Here is a 21,740-nt window from a genome sequence, read left to right on the forward strand (position 1 = left end):
ATCACTAAATATGATATGTTTGATTCCTTGCAATAGTTTTGCGATATAGAGATGGAATATGTGGGAGGTACTAGTAAATGGTTGTGGTTAATTAGAATATTGGTGTTAAGGTTTGTGATTCCCGAAGCATGCACGTACAGTCTCTCGTTATGCTATGATGTTGGAGCATGATTTATTATTGATTGTCTTCCTTATGAATGGCGGTTGGGGACGAGCGATGGTATTTTCCTACCAATCTATCCCCTAGGGGCATGCGCAATAGTACTTTGCTTCGAGGGCTAATGAACTTTTGCAATAAGTATATGAGTTCTTTATGACTAATGTGAGTCCATGGATTATACACACTCTTACCTTTCCGCAATTTGCTAGCCTCTACAGTACCGTGCATTGCCCTTTCTCATATCGAGACGTGGTGCAAACTTCGCAGGTGCATCCAAACCCCATGATATGATACGCTCTATCACACATAAGCCTTACTATATCTTCCTCAAAACAGCCACCATACCTACCTATTATGGCTTTTCCATGGCCATTCTGAGATATATTGCCATGCAACTTCCACCGCTTCTGTTTGATGACTTGAGCATTCATTGTCATATTGCTTTGCATGATCATATAGTTGACATAGTGTTTGTGGCTTAGCCACTGTTCATCATTTTTCATACATGTTACGCTAGATCATTGCACATCCTGGTACATGCTAGAGGCATTCATATAGAGTCATACTTTGTCATAGGTATCGAGTTGTAATTTTTATTTTCTTTTGAGTTATAAGTAAATAGAAGTGTGATGATCATCATTAATCATTTTTAGAGTAGTGCGCTAGTGAGGAAAGGATGATGGAGACTAAGATTCCCCCACAAGTCGGGATGAGACTCTGGATAATGAGAGAAAATATGAAAAAAGAAAAAAAAGAAAAAAAGAATAAAAGAATAAAAAAGAATAAAAAGAGAGAAGGGGCATTGTTAGTATCCTTTACCACACTTGTGCTTCAAAGTAGCACCATGTTTTTCATATGGAGAGTCTCCTATGTTGTCACTTTCATATACTAGTGGGGATTTATCATTATAGGATTAGATGCACACCCACTTAGTTTTCATATTGAGCTTTCATACACTTATAGCTCTTAGTGCATTTGTTGCATGGAAATCCCTACTCCTCACGTTGATATCAATTGATGGGCATCTCCATAGCCCGTTGGTTAGCCACGTCGATGTGAGACTTTCTTACCTTTTGTCTTCTCTATATTTACCCCTATCAACATACTCTATTCCACCCATAGTGCTATATCCATGGCTTGCGCTCATGTATTGCGTGGGGGTTGAAAAAGCTGAAGCGCGTTAAAAAGTATGAACCAATTGCTTGGCTTCTCATCGGGGTTGTGCATGATAAATACTTTGTGTTAAGAAGACAGAGCATGACAAGACTACATGATTTTGTAGAGATAGCTTTCTTTAGCGTTGATATTTTGAAAGACATGATTGTTTGTTGGGATGCCTGAGTATTGATATCTTTATGTCAAATTATAGACTATTGCTTTGAATCACTTATGTCTCAATATTCATGCCATGACTAGACATATGATCAAGTTTATGTTAAGTAGCATTCCACATCAAAAATTATCTTTTTTTATCATTTACCTACTCGAGGACGAGCAGGAATTAAGCTTGGGGATGCTTATATGTCTCCGTCATATCTATAATTTTTGATTGTTTCATTCCAATATTATACAACTTTTACATACTTTTGGCAACTTTTTATATGATTTATTTGGACTAACTTACTTATCTAGTGCCCAGTGCCAGTTCCGGTTTGTTACATGTTTTTGTGTCACAGAAAATCCATATCAAACGAAGTCCAAACGTGATAAAAATTTATGGAGAATTATTTTGGAATATATGTGATTTTTAGGAGGTGGAATCAACGCAAACGGGGCCCACAGTGCCCACAACCCACCAGGGAGCGCCAGGCACCCCCTGGCGCGCCCAGGTGTCTTGTGCCCTTCTCGAAGGTTGGTTGGGGCCCTTCTTTTGGCGCAATAAATATAATTTATGGAAAAAAATCGTGTAAAAATTTCAGCGCAATCGGAGTTACGAATCTCCGGGAATTTAAGAAACCGCGAAGGGCCAGATCTAGGGAACACGAAACAGAAGAGAACAGAGAGGGAGATCCAATTTCGGAGGGGCTCCCGGCGCTCCGCGGTCATGGAGACCAAGGACTAGAGGGGGAACTCTCCTCCCATCTAGGGGGAGGCAAAGGAAGAAGAAGAAGGAGGGGGGCTCTCTCCCCCTCGCTTCCAGTGGCGCCGGAGTGTTGCCGGGGGCAACGATCGGGACGACGATCTACATCAACAATCTTGCTACCGTCAACACCAACTTCCTCTCCCTCTATGCAGCAGTGTAACACCTCTTCTCCTCGCTGTAATCTCTACTTATACATGGTGCTCAACTCCATATATTATTTCCCAATGATCTATGGTTATCCTATGATGTTTGAGTAGATCCGTTTTGTCCTATGGGTTAATCGTGATCTTGGTTGGTATGATTGTATATTTTACTTATGGTGCTGTCTTATGGTGCCCTCCGTTCTCACGCAAATGTGAGGGGCCCCCACTGTAGTGTGTTGTAATATATTCATGGTTCAGTATACCAAAAGGCGCAAACGGTCCCGGGCCATGGTAAGGCGACACCCATAGGAATACCGTGCGTGAGGCCGCAAAGTGATATGAGGTGTTACCGGCTAGATCGATGTGACTTGGAATCGGGGTCCTGACAGCTTTGGTATCAGAGTCTGACTGCCTTTAGGATCATTGAAACTCTTTATACCAGCCTAAGGCAATCGCAATCGATCATTTGAAGGAGTCGGAGAAGGATGGCATACTCAGACTAGAATGGATGATGTGGACTACCTTGTTGAAGACAACGCAATGAGTGATTTTTGCTTATCACCAGAAATGGATGGGACGCACGGTAGGACCACTTTGAAGATGATCCTAATCAGTAATTACTGAGAAGGGTAGTTCATAGTAGGATGACACAATGGCGATGCAAGCTGGGAACAAAATGCAAATGTTGTGGATTTTCCAACCATCATATCTGCCTAAGATTTAGATCTGGTTGGTAACAGGATACTTCAGACTCGGCATGTCTGAAAAGGAAGTTTGCAACACAAACCAACGAGATGACGCTGCGAAATTCTCGGGAAATGAACTACGATAGCAAGCTCCAAAACATGAGCTGGTTCTGCTACAAACCTGTGAACACGTTGTCCCAGATAAGCATGACCACATAGTAGTCTTATAATAAACACTACCGAGTTCAGGTGGGGAACCATCATTGTGGATAACGAAGTCCTTGCATAAGTCATGATTAGCTCTTAAGAAGGAACTTCTTCTCCTTGAAAAAATCAATCAGTGGCTTGGTGTGCTAGGAACACATACAGAATGGAGGTGGCCAACCTATCATACCATAGAGTACTTCGCACATGGGCGTGACTAACTTGGGATGATTCCAGAGGAAGCGAAAGCAATCTTTCTTGAATTCACGGCGGCAACTTGCATCAAATGCACATGAATTAGGGGAAGTCTCTTCTTTCATCCAAACATATACCTCATGAGCGGGACACGAAGGCATTGTTTACAAAGTTTCCAACACTAACTTAGATGTTCAACCCGAATCATGGACAAGATGAAATTGTTGTCAATGGGCTCAACAACAACCATCCAGGCTTCCTTATAGATGGAATTCCATAATTAAGTGAACATGGTGATAGCATTGGTCAGACCAAAGGATGTAGTGGTGTATGCCCAAGGAATCAACCACGAGTAACACAACATTACGAACATCGTTGGTTCTGATTTGATTTGAGAATAGCCCACACTCAAATCAAAGTTTGGACAAGATAATAGATCCAATAACTGATCACGAGGACCAATCGATGGAGATATCATCTTTCTTCAACACACACACACACACAAAAAGATATCCCTTAACATGAACTAAGTCAGACAAGCTTTTATCTTCCAACTCTCCAAGTTGTTGTTTGGCTTAACCAACTAGCTCAGGGGTATCCAACATAGATTCTTGGAGAATGGGTGGTTTGGAGGAAAACCAACTTGATCATGAACTCAACATAGCGGTCAGGTGACAACCTGGTAACACTTCCGAGAAGATATCCGAAAAATCACGAACCACCGATATGTTGCTAAGCTCGAGAAAAATCTTGTTTTTCAAGGCAAGACGATATGATCAAAAGAGCGAGGGATTGACACAATCATAACTCATTGATCGAAGAGTGCACCTGAAATAAGGACTAGGTAGCACGATCAATCTTAGAATGATAGTTCAATAACCAGCACGCTAAGAATGAGAGTATTGCCCATTAAATACCAAGCAATGGCATTGCTAGGAGTATTGATTTCGCACATCACAGTACACTTGTCGGTATTCCAGTTGCAACAACACGGAACCAAGGAGCGAATGATGATGGCGAGAAGTATCACTGCATCAAGAATTTATAAGAGTTGGTGCAATTATCATGACATTCCTGACATCAAGAGGGCGATACTTCAGGGTAGAATAGAATCAAAAGCTGGATTGGCATTTGATCTGCGGAATACAACTGCTTTGACCCAATCCTAGAAATGGATGAGGTACTGGAGCTTGTTTCTCCTAGTCATTCTGGAATAGAATGGCTTGACGGACCCCAAGAGTAATGGGCATCGATGAACGAATGCACGCATACTCTTGACTATTAATTGATAGACGAAGGTCAGAAATTAACTAAAGAGAACAACTCAGAGGAACATACGATTTTCTGAGTTGTGGATGCATAGATTAGTATGTCGAGTGAAGCTCAACATTTCTTCCGGATAACTCATGCGGAAAGGGTAGAACTGGCAGATTCACAATTATGAATGGAGAACTCCTCAAGAGTACTATGATTGTGATATTTTGGTTCAAAGAACTTCTGCCTTAACGGTTCATGGTATTTGGAAGAAAGAAATACCACGGGCCTCGAGGACTATCGCAAGGTTACTAATATCTTAAAGGAACTAGCAACACTATCAACATGAAGTAAGTAGGGTGAATCTCGGGTTCAGAAACCCAGGAGTAGAATACCTACTACTAAGTAGCATATCGGGATGCTTTTGAGAATGATGGCCAGAATCATCACACTTGGGACACAAAGCATTGCTAGATTACTGGGTGGTTCTCTAGGACACCTAGGGTCATAATAATAGCTCCAACATATATATCAAGGCAATGGAATACCTCAACACACTGGTTAGTGTGATTAATCTGGCCCAAATGGACATCAGTAACATGGAGGAGTGATTGCAAGTGCATCAGACTATCTAGAAACCTGGGATGACTCGGACAGCATAACGGCTGTAAATGCTCAAAATGATTTGAGACATCCTGCAAAAATGGTGGCATAACCTCTCAACATCACAATATCAAGGTTCTGAGGCCAGCTATGAACATATGGAGGTAGTAGGAACTGAACCGAGGCTTGAACTCAACGATCCTAGGCAACTACGGTTTAGTAACACGTCATCTTGAGAGATAGAAGAGAAGCCTAGTTCTTAACCCTGTAGAAAAGATAAGATGACTCAGATCAGAAGGTCATGAGGATAAGGAGTAAAAAGAGCCTTATGTTCCCATCCATAATCAATTCCCTTATATAACTAAAGCATTTCTAGACACGACTTCGACCAGCTTGGCTTGGTAATCCTGCAGGCAGTCAGGCTCTGATACCAAAGCTGTCAGGACCCTAACATGATGCTTTGAAAAGCTAACTCAAGGGGTAAACCGGAGGCCACTTTAGAACAACTCCGTGTAACCACACATGGTGTAAAAGAACAGATACCCCGCTTTAGCTGAGGTTCCGGTTTATTATATTTAATCATATATATATATATACATCGTCATAATATATACATAAGTAGAGCCATTGGCTCAGGTATAGTAAGGCCGAAGATGAGCTATGTTCCACGGCCTATTGGTCTCCTCCTCTGATGTACGTGAGTCTTCATGCTCTCGAATATCGATCAGATAGTATGACCCGTTGTGCAGATTCTTGCTGACCACGAAAGGTCCCTCCCAAGGTGGGGATAGCTTATGCATATTAGTCTGATCTTGGATGAGCCGAAGCACCAAATCTCCTTCCTGAAAGGTTCTGGTTCTGACTCCGTTACTGTGATAACGACGAAGATCCTGTTGGTAAATCGCCGAACGGGCAGCTGCTATGTCACGTTCTTCATCCAACAGGTCCAAAGTGTCTTGCCGTGCTGTCTCGTTATCCGCATCAACATAAGCCTCCGCACGAGGTGAGTCATGACGGATATCACTAGGGAGAACCGCCTCCGCTCCGTAGACCATGAAGAACGGTGTGTATCCTGTTGATCTGTTGGGTGTAGTATTGATGCTCCATAACACAGATGGTAACTCTTCTACCCAACAACCCGGTGTTCTCTGCAAAGGAACCATAAGCCGGGGCTTGATGCCTCTCAAGATCTCTTGATTAGCCCTTTCTGCTTGACCATTGGACTGTGGGTGTGCCACCGATGAAACGTCGAGCCGGATGTGCTCCCGTTCGCAGAACTCCTTCATGGCACCTTTGGACAAATTGGTACCATTATCTGTGATGATACTGTGTGGAAAGCCAAACCGGAAAATCACTTTTTTGATGAACTGAACCGCCGTGGCCGCATCACACTTGCTAACAGGTTCTGCCTCCACCCACTTTGTAAACTTGTCAACCGCCACCAGGAGGTGGGTCTTCTTATCTTTGGACCTTTTGAAAGGCCCAACCATATCCAGCCCCCAAGTCGCAAACGGCCAAGTAATTGGAATCATTCTCAATTCTTGAGCCGGCACATGAGCACGTCTTGAAAACTTTTGGCAACCATCACATCGTCTGACCAGATCCTCCGCATCATCATGAGCAGTTAACCAATAGAAGCCATGGCGAAACGCTTTAGCCACCAAAGATTTTGAACCGGCGTGGTGACCACAATCTCCTTCGTGGATCTCACGCGAAATTTCACGGCCTTCTTTAGGAGACACATAGCGTTGAAACGCCCCTGACACACTGCAATGATGCAACTCGCCGTTGATAATAGTCATGGACTTGGATCGCCGGATTATCTGTCGGGCCAGAGTCTCATCCTCTGGTAACTCACCCCGGTTCTTGTACGCCAGGTAAGGAAGCGTACAATCCGGAATAACATGAAGAGCTGCCACCAATTGAGCCTCTGAATCAGGAATAGCCAAATCCGCTTCACTAGGGAGCTTGACCGATGGGTTGTGCAGCACATCCAGAAAAACATTGGGCGGGACTGGTTTGCACTGAGAGCCCAGCTGGCTTAAAGCGTCCGCCGCTTCATTCTTCCGCCGGTCCACGTGGTCCACCTGATAGCCTTTAAAGTGACCTGCAACAACATCCACCTCACGATGATATGCTGCCATGAGTGGGTCCTTGGAGTCCCAAGTGCCAGATACTTGTTGAGCCACGAGGTCCGAGTCACCGAAGCACTTAAATCGACTTAGGTTCATCTCCTTAGCCATCCGGAGACCATGGAGCAAGGCTTCATACTCAGCTGCATTGTTAGTACAAGGGAACATTAAGCGGAGAACGTAACAAAACTTATCACCTATTGGGGAAGTTAATACGACTCCAGCCCCCGAGCCTTCCAATTGCCTGGATCCGTCAAAATGGATGGTCCAATATGTGTGATCCGACTTTTCTTCAGGTGCTTGCATTTCCGTCCAATCATTGATGAAATCTATAAGTGCTTGAGACTTAACCGCCATCCGAGGCACATACTTCAATCCATGCGGCCCAAGCTCTATAGCCCACTTGGCAATCCGGCCAGTCGCTTCCCGGTTCTGGTGATATCCCCCAAAGGAGCAGAACTGACCACCATAATTGGGTGCCCTTGGAAGTATTTCTTAAGCTTCCGGCTTGCCATAAAAACTCCGTACACCAGCTTCTGCCAATGCGGATACCTTTGCTTGGACTCAATGAGTACCTCGCTGATATAATAAACCGGATGTTGAACCGGATGCTCCTTCCCTGCCTCCTTTCGCTCCACCACAATAGCCACGCTGACCGCACGAGCATTAGCAGCAACATATAGCAGTAACGGCTCCTTGTCAATGGGAGCGGCAAGCACAGGCGGATTGGCCAATTGCCGCTTTAAGTCCTCAAATGCTTCATCAGCAGCGGAACTCGAGACGAACTGATCCGTCTTCTTCAACATCTGATACAAAGGGATTGCCTTCTCACCAAGGCGGCTGATAAACCGGCTTAACGCGGCAATCGGGCCTGCCAGGCGTTGAACATCATTGATACACTTCGGTTTAGCCAGGGAGGTGATGGCTGTGATCTTCTCCGGATTAGCCTCAATTCCCCTGTTGGACACCAGAAAACCCAATAACTTGCCTGCCGGTACACCAAAGACACACTTGGCCGGATTAAGCATCATCTTGTATGTCCTCAGGTTATCAAAGGTTTCCTTCAAATTGTCAACCAGAGTCTCCTTCTCCCTGGACTTAACCACGATATCATCCACGTAAGCATGTACATTACGGCCAATCTGCTTGTGAAGACAATTTTGTACACACCGTTGATAAGTTGCCTGGGCACTCTTGAGCCCAAAGGGCATAGACACATAGCAGAAGGCTCCAAAGGGAGTTATGAATGCCGTCTTCTCCTGGTCCTTAACTGCCATTTTGATCTGATGATAGCCAGAATATGCATCCAAAAAACTTAAACACTCACAACCCGCCGTAGCATCAATAATTTGATCAATACGGGGGAGGGAAAAAGGATCTGCTGGACAAGCCTTATTAAGATCTGTGTAATCCACACACATGCGCCAGGTGCCATTTTTCTTAAGGACTAGCACCGGATTGGCAAGCCACTTAGGGTGAAAAACTTCAACAATAAAGCCAGCTGCTAAGAGCCTGGCTACCTCTTCTCCAATCGCCTTGCGTATTTCTTCGTTAAACTGGCGGAGGAACTGTTTCACCAGTTTGTATTTAGGATCCACATTAAGGGTGTGCTCAGCGAGTTGCCTCGGTACACCTGGCATGTCAGAGGGCTTCCATGCAAAAATGTCCTAATTCTCACGGATGAACTCGATGAGCGCGCTTTCCTATTTCGGATCCAAGTTGGCACTGATGCTAAATTGCTTGGACGAATCGCCAGGTACGAAGTCAACAAGCTTAGTTTCTGCTGCCGATTTGAACTTCAGGGCCGGATCATGCTCCGTAGTTGGCTTCTTTAATGGAGTCATGTCCGCCGGATCAACATTGTCCTTATAATACTTCAGCTCCTCGGTGGCACAAACCGACTCTGCGTAGGCCGCATCTCCTTCCTCGCACTCCAAAGTGATTTTACGGCTTCCGTGAACCGTTATGGTCCCCTTGTGACCCGGCATTTTGAGCTGCAAATACACATAACAGGGCCGTGCCATAAACTTGGCGTAGGCCGGTCGCCCAAACAGGGCGTGATATGGACTTTGGATTTTCACCACTTCAAACGTCAATGTTTCTGACCTGGAATCATGATCATCTCCAAAGGCCACTTCCAGAGCTATCTTACCAACATGATATGCTGACTTGCCAGGTACCACACCGTGGAACACCGTATTAGACGGTTTGAGATTTTTATCTGTTAGTCCCATACGACGGAAGGTCTCATAGTACAAGATATTAATGCTGCTCCCTCCATCCATGAGCACTTTGGTGAACTTGTAACCTCCCACCCGAGGTGCCACCACCAGAGCCAACTGACCCGGATTATCAACCTGGGGGGGGGGGGTGATCCTCTCTGCTCCATATGATTGGCTGTTCAGACCAGCGTAGATAACGGGGCACAGCCGGTTCGACAGAGTTGACTGCCCGCCTCTGAACCTTCCGGTCTCGCTTGTCCAAGCTAGTGGTGAAGACATGGTACTGCCCACTATTCAACTGCTTTGGGTTGCTCTGGTAACCTGACTGTTGCTGCTATTGGTTGTAACCACCCTGGTTGCTCTGACTATTTTGATTACCATGTCCGCCCGGATTACCATTAAATCCTGAACCGGAATTTTCTCCACCGTAACCCGGCCCGGATCCTGAGCCACCGCCGGAGCCGTGATCATACCGGAAAGCATTAGAATTCTTGAACTCCTGCATAATGAAGCAATCCTTCAAAAGGTGGTTTGCTGGCACCTCCTTCGTCCCATGTCTTGGACAGGGCTGGCTCGGTAGATAATTTAGGCGGTCCGGGTTAGGGTTGGGCGCCCCACTGCGATTTGGCGGTTTACCCCTGCGTCGCTGGCCCTTGTCCTGCGCGTTGGTATTAGCCACAAAGTCCATGTTACCATCCGCTTTACGCTTGCCTCCACCACCATTGCCTGCCAAGTGATGCCGCTGACCTTTGGAGTTGCTATTCCTCTTTCCCTTCCCTGCCTTGTCATCATCAGATTCGGGATCCTTGGTACTATCAGAATCAGCATACTTTACCAAAGCAGCCATGAGGGTCCCCATGTCAGTGCAATGGCGCTTCATCCGTCCCAACTTCAGCTTTAGGGGCCCAAACCGGCAGTTGCCTTCTAGGGTTAAGACTGCGGTATCAGCGTTGATGCGGTCCGATGAATGTAACACTTGTGAGACCCGGTGCACCCAATGAGTCGTCGATTCTCCTTCCTCCTGGACGCAGGCAGCTAAGTCCACTATCGACATAGGCTGTTTACATGTATCCTTGAAATTGCCGATAAACCGGGCTCGTAATTGGGCCCATGAACTGATAGAATTAGCCGGCAAGCTTTTTAACCAAGTACGGGTCGTTCCTTCAAGCATCATGGTGAAGTATTTCGCACACGCCACGTCATCCACATCAAGCATCTCCATGGCCATCTCATAGCTCTCCAGCCATGTCTCTGGAGGTTGATCCGCTGTGTAATTTGGTACCTTGCGCGGGCCTTTGAAATCCTTGGGCAAGCGCACATTGCGTAAAGCGGGGACAAGGCAAGGCACCCCCAAAGAACTAGAAGTAACACCAGGTTCGATCGAGATAGTTGGAGGAACCGGCGTAAGCTGCCGAGCCTGATACTGTGCGGCTAACTCGGCCTCCCTGCGCGCTCGGGCCCGGTCCACCACTTCCTGAGCGTTATCAGCACCACCCGCTGGGTTGTTGCCATGGGGTGCTCCACGTTGTTCATTACTCGACACTGCCGGTTCATCCATATGCCTGCTATAGCTCCGGCTTGGACGGGGGGTCGAGTGGATCCGGTCGCGGCTGTACGAGTATGCTTCCTGTTGGACCAAAGCTGTCCTCAGAAGCTCCTTGACCCGTCACGTCTCTACTGCCTGCGGCAAGTCACCTTCAATTGGAATGGCCTCCAGCCGTGCAGCAGTGGCAACGAGATTGTCCATCGGGCTGGAGTAGTGACCCGGAGGTGTCGAAATAGCCTGAGGTATAACAGTGTTTTGACGAGGCAGATCCATCCGACGGGGCTGAACCGGCGCGCCGGTCGCAGGGGCTTCCGCCCGGTTTACCTCCAGCGGATTACTGGTTCCTGCTCTTGGGGTGTTGAAAAGGTCTCTGGCCTTGAAAACCGAAGGCAAACGGGATCAGTACTTCCTCTTCATGACTTCATGCGACGCGTTCTGGTCCAACATGAGCCTGTAGGCTTGTGCGTCTAAAGCGGCCCGCTCTGCAGTCATCCTGGCATCCTCAGCTGCCAGGTCCGCCTTGGCCTGGGTGATCTGTTCCTTCACTTTTGCTATCTCCGCGTTGTGGGCGTCTTGATCTGCCGGGTTAGCTTCTGCCATGAGCACGACCAATGCATCAAATAGATCTGATAGAACTTGGGCCGGCGGACGTACAGAGCCTCCTGCCCCGGCAGCCGTCGCTGCTACTGAACCGGAGGTCATTGGCGCAGCGATCGAAGAATGGAGTGCTGCTTGTGTGCCAGCCATGAATATTCCAACTCGGTTGGGTAGATCAGAGGGGTCCGGAATACTGTCGCCATCGGAACAGCCCCCAATCCGGCCATCTTGTAGCTGATATAGAGATTCGGTTTCTCCGGTTGATGACTCGTCGCCGGAATAAACGACGGTCTCGCCGCGAGATTCTGATCCATCCTCATAACTTCCTCCATGGATGACTCCCACAAAGGCACGCTTCACGGCCGGTTTAACCTGGGCGGATCGCGCACGCTGAGCCGTTTCGACGAGGTCGGTGCAAATGTCCGGCTCAGGGCCCGGTTCTCCGATCTTGCCGATGAAAACGTGTATACCACCAAAGGGGACCCGGTACCCGTACTCAACTGAGCCGGCCTCGGGGCACCAGCCTGCATCATCGATGTAGATCTTGCCGCGACGACTCTTAGTCATCCGACCCACAGCGTAGCCCTTGAGTCCTTCAAAGCGGCCCTCCAAGAACCTGAAACCATCGTGCGATAGCCCCACGGTGGGCGCCAACTGTCATGGTTTTGTCACGGCAGATGTCCTAGAGAAAGGACTTAGTCGTGGAGCCATCGCAACGGGTTAGCTTGAAGGGGTTAAAGCGGACACAGGGATGCAAGAGAGTTATACTAGTTCGGCCCCTTCGATGAAGGTAAAAGCCTACGTCTAGTTGTGATGGAATTGATGGGGTTTCGATGACTAGGGAGCAAACAAGCTTCGCCTAAGTCTCGAGTTGTTGTCTGTTGTTCTTGAACCGCCGCCGGGTCGTCCCCTTATATACATGGGTGACGCCCGTCGGTTCACAAAGTCCCAATACCGGCTCATAGATGTGTCTGGTTTGGTCTCTACTTATTCCTAACTTATAATACAAGTTAAATACCAACGCCGGTTTATGGCTACAGGCCTTGAACCGACTATGGGCCTTGAGCTCTCATCTGCCTTCTTGGGCTTTAACATGATTAACTACTGATGAAGTTAACCCGGCCCAGATAGGCCGGTTTATGCCCAGTAGTAATATCCCCAACACCTTCTACCTCAGATCAGAAGGCAAGATCTTTGTTGCCAAGAATGGATCCTTTCTAGAGAAAGAGTTTCTCTCGAAAGAAGTAAGTGGGAGGAAAGTAGAACTTGATGAAGTATTACCTCTTGAACCGGAAAGTGGCGCAACTCAAGAAAATGTTCCTGAGGTGCCTGCACAGACTAGAGAGGAAGTTAATGATGATGATCATGAAACTTCATATCAAGTTGCTACTGAACTTCGTAGGTCCACAAGGACACGTTCCGCACCAGAGTGGTACAACAACCTTGTCTTGGAAATCATGTTGTTAGACAACGGTGAACCTTCGAACTATGAGGAAGCGATGGCGGGCCCAGATTCCGACAAATGGCTGGAAGCCATGAAATCCGAGATAGGATCCATGTATGAAAACGAAGTATGGACTTTGACTGACTTGCCTGATGATCGGCGAGCCATAGAAAATAAATGGATCTTTAAGAAGAAGACAGACGCGGATGGTAATGTAACCATCTATAAAGCTCGGCTTGTCGCTAAGGGTTATCGACAAGTTCAAGGGGTTGACTACGATGAGACTTTCTCACCCGTAGCAAAGCTGAAGTCCGTCCGAAACATGTTAGCAATTGCCGCATTCTATGATTATGAGATATGGCAAATGGACGTCAAAACGTCATTCCTTAATGGTTTTCTTAAGGAAGAATTGTATATGATGCAGCCGGAAGGTTTTGTCAATCTTAAGAATGCTAACAAGGTGTGCAAGCTCCAATGCTCAATCTATGGGCTGGTGCAAGCATGTCGGAGTTGGAACATTCGATTTGATGAGATGATCAAAGCGTTTGGGTCTACACTGACTTATGGAGAAGACCGTGTTTACAATAAAGTGAGTGGGAGCTCCGTAGCATTTCTCATATTATATGTGGATGACATATTGTTGATGGGAAATGATATAGAATTCTTGGAAAGCATAAAGGCCTACTTGAACAAGTTTTTTTCAATGAAGGACCTTGGAGAAGCTGCTTATATATTAGGCATCAAAATCTATAGAGATAGATCGAGACGCCTCACTGGTCTTTCACAAAGTACGTACCTTGACAAGATATTGAAGAAGTTCAATATGGATCAGTCCAAGAAGGGGTTCTTGCCTGTATTGCAAGGTATGCAATTGAGCACGGCTCAATGCCCGACCACGGCAGAAGATAGAGAAAAGATAAGTGTCGTACCCTATGCCTCGGCCATAGGGTCTATTGTGTATGCCATGCTGTGTACCAGACCTGATGTAAACCTTGCCGTAAGTTTGGTAGGAAGGTACCAAAGTAATCCCGGCATGGAACACTGGACAGCGGTCAAGAATATCTTGAAGCACCTGAAGAGGACTAAGGATATGTTTCTCGTTTATTGAGGTGACGAAGAGCTCATCGTAAAGGGTTACGTCGATGCCAGCTTCGACACAGATCTGGATGACTCTAAGTCACAAACCAGATATGTGTATATTTTGAATGGTGGGGCAGTAAGCTGGTGCAGTTACAAGCAAAGTGTTGTGGCAGGATCTACATGTGAAGCAGAGTACATGGCAGCCTCGGAGGCAGCACAAGAAGCAATTTGGGTGAAGGAGTTCATTACCGACCTAGGAGTCATTCCCAATGCGTCGGGCCCGATGACTCTCTTCTGTGACAACACTGGAGCTATTGCCCTTGCCAAGGAGCCCAGGTTTCACAGGAAGACCAGGCATATAAGCGTCGCTTCAATTCCATTCATGAAAGTGTTCAAAATGGAGACATAGATATTTGTAAAGTACATACGGACCTTAATGTAGCAGATCCATTGACTAAACCTCTCCCTAGAGCAAAACATGATCAACACCAGAACTCTATGGGTGTTCGATTCATCACAATGTAACTAGATTATTGACTCTAGTGTAAGTGGGAGACTGTTGGAAATATGCCCTAGAGGCAATAATAAAATGATTATTATTATATTTCCTTGTTCATGATAATTGTCTTCAAAATGGAGACATAGATATTTGTAAAGTACATACGGACCTTAATGTAGCAGATCCATTGACTAAACCTCTCCCTAGAGCAAAACATGATCAACACCAGAACTCTATGGGTGTTCGATTCATCACAATGTAACTAGATTATTGACTCTAGTGCAAGTGGGAGACTGTTGGAAATATGCCCTAGAGGCAATAATAAAATGATTATTATTATATTTCCTTGTTCATGATAATTGTCTATTGTTCATGCTATAATTGTGTTATCTGGAAATCATAATACATGTGTGAATAAATAGACTACAACACGTCCCTAGTGATCCTCTAGTTGACTAGCTCGTTGATCAAAAGATAGTCATGGTTTCCTGACTATGGACATTAGATGTCATTGATAACAGGATCACATCATTAGGAGAATGATGTGATGGACAAGACCCAATCCTAAGCATAGCTCAAAGATCGTGTAGTTCGTTTGCTAGAGCTTTTTCGAATGTCAAGTACCATTTCCTTAGACCATGAGATTGTGCAACTCCCGGATACCGTAGGAGTGCTTTGGGTGTGCCAAACGTCACAACGTAACTGGGTGACTATAAAGGTGCACTACGGGTATCTCCGAAAGTGTCTGTTGGGTTGGCACGAATCGAGACTGGGATTTGTCACTCCGTATGACGGAGAGGTATCTCTGGGCCCACTCGGTAATGCATCATCATAATGAGCTCAATGTGATCAAGTGGTTGATCATGGGGTCATGCATTACAGTACGAGTAAAGTGACTTGCCGGTAATGAGATTGAACGAGGTATTGGGATACCGACGATCGAGTCTCGAGCGAGTAACGTACCGATTGACAAAGGGAATTGTATACGGGATTGATTGAATCCTCGACATCGTGGTTCATCCGATGATATCATCGAGTAGCATGTGGGAGCCAACATGGGTATCCAGATCCCGCTGTTGGTTATTGACCGAAGAGTCGTCTCGGTCAGGTCTGCGTGTCTCCCGAACCCGTAGGGTCTACACACTTAAGGTTCGATGATGCTAGGGTTGTAGAGATATTAGTATGCGGTAACCCGAAAGTTGTTCAGATTCCCGAATGAGATCCCGGACGTCACGAGGAGTTCCGGAATGGTGCGGAGGTGAAGAATTATATATAGGAAGTCTAGTTTCGGCCATCGGGAAAGTTTCGGGGGTCACCGGTATTGTACCGGGACCACCGGAAGGGTCCCGGGGGTCCATCGGGTGGGGCCACCTATCCCGGAGGGCCCCATGGGCTGAAGTGGGGAAGGGAACCAGCCCCTGGTGGGCTGGTGCGCCCCCCTTGGGCCTCCCCCTGCGCCTAGGGTTGGAAACCCTAGGGGTGGGGGCACCCCACTTGGCTTGGGGGGCAATCCACCCCCCTTGGCCGCCCCCTTGAGATCCAATCTCTAGGGCCAGCGCCCCCCTAGGGGCCCTATATATAGTGGGGGGGAGGGAGGGCAGCCGCACCCTAGCCCCTGGCGCCTCCCTCTCCCTCCCGTGACACCTCTCCCTCTCGCTGAGCTTGGCGAAGCCCTACCGAGATCACCGTTGCTTCCACCACCACGCCGTCGTGCTGCTGGATCTCCATCAACCTCTCCTCCCCCCTTGCTGGATGAAGAAGGAGGAGACGTATTCCCAACCGTACGTGTGTTGAATGCGGAGGTGCCGTCCGTTCGGCGCTCGGTCATCGGTGATTTGGATCACGATGAGTACGACTCCATCAACCCCGTTCTCTTGAACGCTTCCGCTCGCGATCTACAAGGGTATGTAGATGCACTCCCCTTTCCCTCGTTGCTAAATAACTCCATAGATTGATCTTGGTGATGCGTAGAAAATTTTAAATTCTGCTACGTTCCCCAACAGCATGCATGCTACGGCACTTGCAAACTTCAACACAAGTATTTCTCAAATTCACAACTACTCACTAGCATGACTCTAATATCACCATCTTCATATCTCAATACAATCATAATGAATCAAACTTCTCATAGTATTCAGTGCACTTTATATGAAAGTTTTTATTATATCCCTCTTGGATGCCTATCATATTGGGACTAAATTTATAACCAAAGCAAATTACCATGCTGTTAAAAGACTCTTAACATAATATAAGTAAATCTGAGAAAAGTTTGATACCTGAACCATAACTCAACCAAACTCACATGAGCTAGCTTGACACTTGAACCTAACCAAAACCAAACTTGCTGGAATTTTAACCAAACCAAACTGAACCAAGCCTTCAACCATGGGTTGAAATTGTTTACATAAATGGGTTCAGAACCGTTTAACAGTCAACCAAAAAACAACAAGCACACTGAACCAACTTACCGCTTCACCCAACTGGAGTTTAACAATGACACTCAAACTGAATATACATTACAAAGGACTCATATTCAGAATTGAGCATCAAGTCAACCTCTGACGAAATGAAATTAACAAAGAAACAACACAAGTAACCAGAGCATTAGGAATCCACATCACCTAAACAAAGATGGCTATCAAATAGACAATCTATGTAACAATCATGGCCATGGCTACGACAGCCGCTAGTAATCGGCACAGAAGTTCACATCCTTCATGAAAAAGATCATCACGCTGGCTGCGACACAAGCACCCGAGAACATGAGAATGGCCAGGACCTGCAAAATAACATGGACATCATTTAACTTAGAAAACACTTGCTTATCACTGAAGCCTAGAATATATATGAACGAAAAATAGTGCTGGCAACTCCTATTATAGGTTTTGGTGGATTTATTACGTGCTAGATGAAATGAACACACATTCCTACAAGAACAGAGGAAGAAATAGGGCAACAAGACCCGGCGCGTTCCAGTCAACAAATTCAATGAACTTATGACATGCCTATGGACTAGCTGATTCATCACTCATTTTTTCCTCACCCACTTCTTGTCAAGAGTGTCATATCAAACCAAAGTCCAATAGTTCTACAGACTAGTCTTGGCAATGTTTACTCGCTTAGCGACAGTGGCTTTGCTTGTCCAATCACTATAACGGAAAAAAGGAGCAAGGCAAAGGCAAATCGATGATCATGATCATATTTTTACCTTTTCTTGGTTTAAAGTTTTCAGCCGTGTGCTTACTGTCCATCTCCTGCAAATGAAACAAAGGATTAATGTAAAGGCATATGAACACTTCCATACTGCTTGTTTTATATATCACATTTTACACAAGTAGTAGAACCAAAATGTAATTGGTTAGCTCACCCTCCTTTGGTTTGAACAACCAATCTTTAGCACAAACAAGCACTTCTAGCATATCAGGGTTCAAAGAGCTTATCTTGTTGCCTAGTATCCTCTTACCACAACTGAAGGCTGATTCAGATGCCACTGTGCTCAAAGGAATTGCAAGAAAGTCACGGGCCATAGATACCAATATAGGAAACTTTTCGGCATGCCTCTTCCACCAACTCAAGACATCAAAGTCACCGCCGGCCTTCTCGGATGCTTCTTCCAAGTATGCATCAAGCTTGGATTTGTGTACACGTGACCTCCAACGAGACTTGTGCTGGGCAAACTCTTCTTCCAACTTCCTTTTCCCTGCAATAGGTGATCCAATAGTGGTATTGCCTTGACTAGAAGGTGTCGAGTGTGTAGTGCTTGTTGCTGCAAGTAGCTCATATTCCTTGACATACTTTCTCACCCATTCTAAAGCAATCTCCACTTGTTTTGTAATCTGCTCCTCGTTGGTAGACAACTTGCAATAGAAGAAATCCAAGTAATCTTCTTTCCTCCTTGGGTCCAGGAATGTAGCAATGACAAGTGCATGGTTAAACTCAATGCCCTTGTTTTTTCTACGACGGTTAGGATCTGCATTCTCCTTCTCCTCGGGATCCCAATATTTATCGAGCTTCGTTTGCATCACTGCCGCCAATTCCTTTAACACATCATAGGTAGGCCAACCCGGATCTTTCAATGCATGGCGAATAGAAAGCATAACTGACAGAAACTTATGTGAAGTTGGCTTCCTATGAGCTGAAACAATCAAGGTAAGCTCTTCAAAAGCTTTTAGAAACTCACAAATAGCTTTTTCCTTGTCCCATTCTTCCTCACTTGGATACTCTATCATCTTTCTATTGGCATACCTAGTGAGGACAAATTTGTACGTCAATGCATCTACAAGCATTTTCCAAGTTGAGTTCCATCTGGTTGGTGTATCAATAGAGACGCCTTTCTTTGCACGTAGACCCATCCCACTTGCAATTGTATTGAAATCTTGAAGTCTTGAAGGAGAAGAGTCAATATACTTCAGCAGCTCACGTATCATGTCAATAGCTTCATGGATTATTTTCATTTCATCCTGAACCAAGATATTAAGAATGTGCGCACAACACCTGACATGCAAATGTTGACCTTCAAGGAGCATCTCATGTTTGTGATATTTTATTAACTCCTCACATGCATTAGTATTATTGTTGGCATTATCTAGTGTCAAAGTGAATAATTTTCCCCTTATGCCCCATTCTGTTAAGCAACAAACTATTTCTTCTTCTATCGCATAGCTTGTGTGGGGGTGGGGATACTTCACTTCTGCGAAACTTATGGTCTTCTTCTTATAGTTGAATTCTGCATTGTTATAATGGGCAATGATGCACATGTAGCCAAAGTCCTGTGATGTCCACATGTCAGATGTTAAGAAAATGTGAGAATACAAATTTTGTAGCTCTACTTCGATATCTTTCTTCATTCCCTTATACATCTTCACTGCATCAGCACGAATTGTGTGACGACCCTTGATTTGAAACACTGGCTGCATTGAGTCAATCCATGGCTGAAGGTGGGGATCTTGAAACTTAAGAAAGGGGATCTCAGCATGGACGCAATACTTGACCATGAGTTGATGACAAACTTTTTCATCAAACACAAATAGACCTTCAGATGGTTTTCTTTTCATGCTCAACAAAAACCTTTTCCTGCAAGCCTCCTAAATTGATCGGCAAGCCTCTGCAATATGGGTCCTCAATCTGCTAGTCCCAAACTTGGTGTGAAGTTGCACTCCACAGTATTTGCACACTGCCTTGAGATCACCATCTACGAGAACCAGATCTACTTCATAATGCTCCCATACCTTGGACCTTCTAGCATGTGGTACTTGACTCATATTCTCATCCATGGAATCAACACTCTCTGAACCCTCTGATGTAGACATGCTTCAAATTACTAGTGAGTAATCACTATAGTGACTGATCGATCGGTCGAGTGGTCTGGGTTGGTGTGTTTTTTCCGTCCTTGGTGCGTGGCCTGTGAATGCAGATGCAAGGTGCAAGCAGGTTAATACTAGTATTAGTAGCAGTAAAAGTTAATGCATGTAAAATAAAATAAATGACAAAATCACTGGGAATAAATGTTTTGGATTTCAAATATCAAAATAGACCAACCAACATCAAGGTTCGATAATCTACATGGCAAAAAATTGACTTAAATTTTTTAGTCCCAAACTCTGAACATGCAAAATATTTTTTCTTAGTTGATAAGGTCCACTAACTAAGTACTTCCTTCTTATCTCAACAATCAAAATTTAGAAAACCCTGTATAACGGTCCAGAGCATTAATAAAGATGTTGGGTTTAGTATAACGTACGTATGCCGACATTAAAATGCTATAGAGTATAGTCTACATAAAGAAGTTCATGCCTCATATCTCAACAATCATCCCAATGTTATTATGGCAAAGTAACCATGATGAAGCTACAATGTGAATATAAAATAGTAAGAATCTGTGGTAAACAGTCCGCTGTCCAGCCGAGTATGTGATGTAAATGACGAACATGTGCAGACCAAATGAATTACACAGCAAATCATCATACAATTGTTGCTGCCATGATCAGTTTGCACTGCTTATTTTGTGAAGGAATAACAGTTTTCAACCACATCAATGGAGTGACTGATAAAGTGGTTCTATTTTTAAATGATCTTAGTACCTTGTTCGGTAAATCATTAAAAAGCGCTTATAAATCAGTGCAGAAAGGAAAGAAAACATTGGCCAACTGAGAAGCTATTAGGAAAAAAATGGGTGAAGGATATTACTATTGAATTATCTTAGTACACCTTAGTACATAAAGAAAAACTTGAATACAGAATACCACTCCCTACAGTTTGTACATCAATGAGAAAAGTTACGCATCAGAGATTCAGAACAGACATCATGCTAGAAGTTGACCATGACAACATATGAGAAGGTAGTAAACCAGCAGAGGTGCTGAATGCACAAAATCGTCGATGCAAAGTAGTTTCGAGGATGAGTACCATCCAGGTATTATGGAATAGTAGGTTTGCTCTTTAACTACTCATAATTTTCCACGTGATATTGTTTCCAGTAGTTTGCAAACTGTTGGATGGAACTCTCTGCAATTCTGTAGCTATGAACAGCTAGCTATAAGGCGTGAATTCAACTAATGCCCAAGCTCCACCGATGCAACTACCGATGGCAACATTCATAACCAGCGCTTGGCATGAGCACCACCGGAGCATCGCTCGACATCCACGACAAAGCCAAACAACAAAGCGTCACTCGCCTCTCGCAAACTAAAACTAAACCGAAAATGTACAGTCGTACAGAGAACAAATCAAAGTGGTTATTTATTGAGGAGATGTGGAATTGACCTAGTTCCTGCTGTTGTTGTTGCAGATGAGGAGGGGACCAGCAGGGGCACCTTGCCGGTGTTGCCACTGGAGCACCTTGCCGGCTTGCCACAGGAGGAGCAGGACCTGGTCAATAGGAGGAGCCGGTCAA

This window comes from Triticum dicoccoides, chromosome 3A, assembly GCF_002162155.2.
Source record: "Triticum dicoccoides isolate Atlit2015 ecotype Zavitan chromosome 3A, WEW_v2.0, whole genome shotgun sequence".
Taxonomy (NCBI): Eukaryota; Viridiplantae; Streptophyta; class Magnoliopsida; order Poales; family Poaceae; genus Triticum; species Triticum dicoccoides.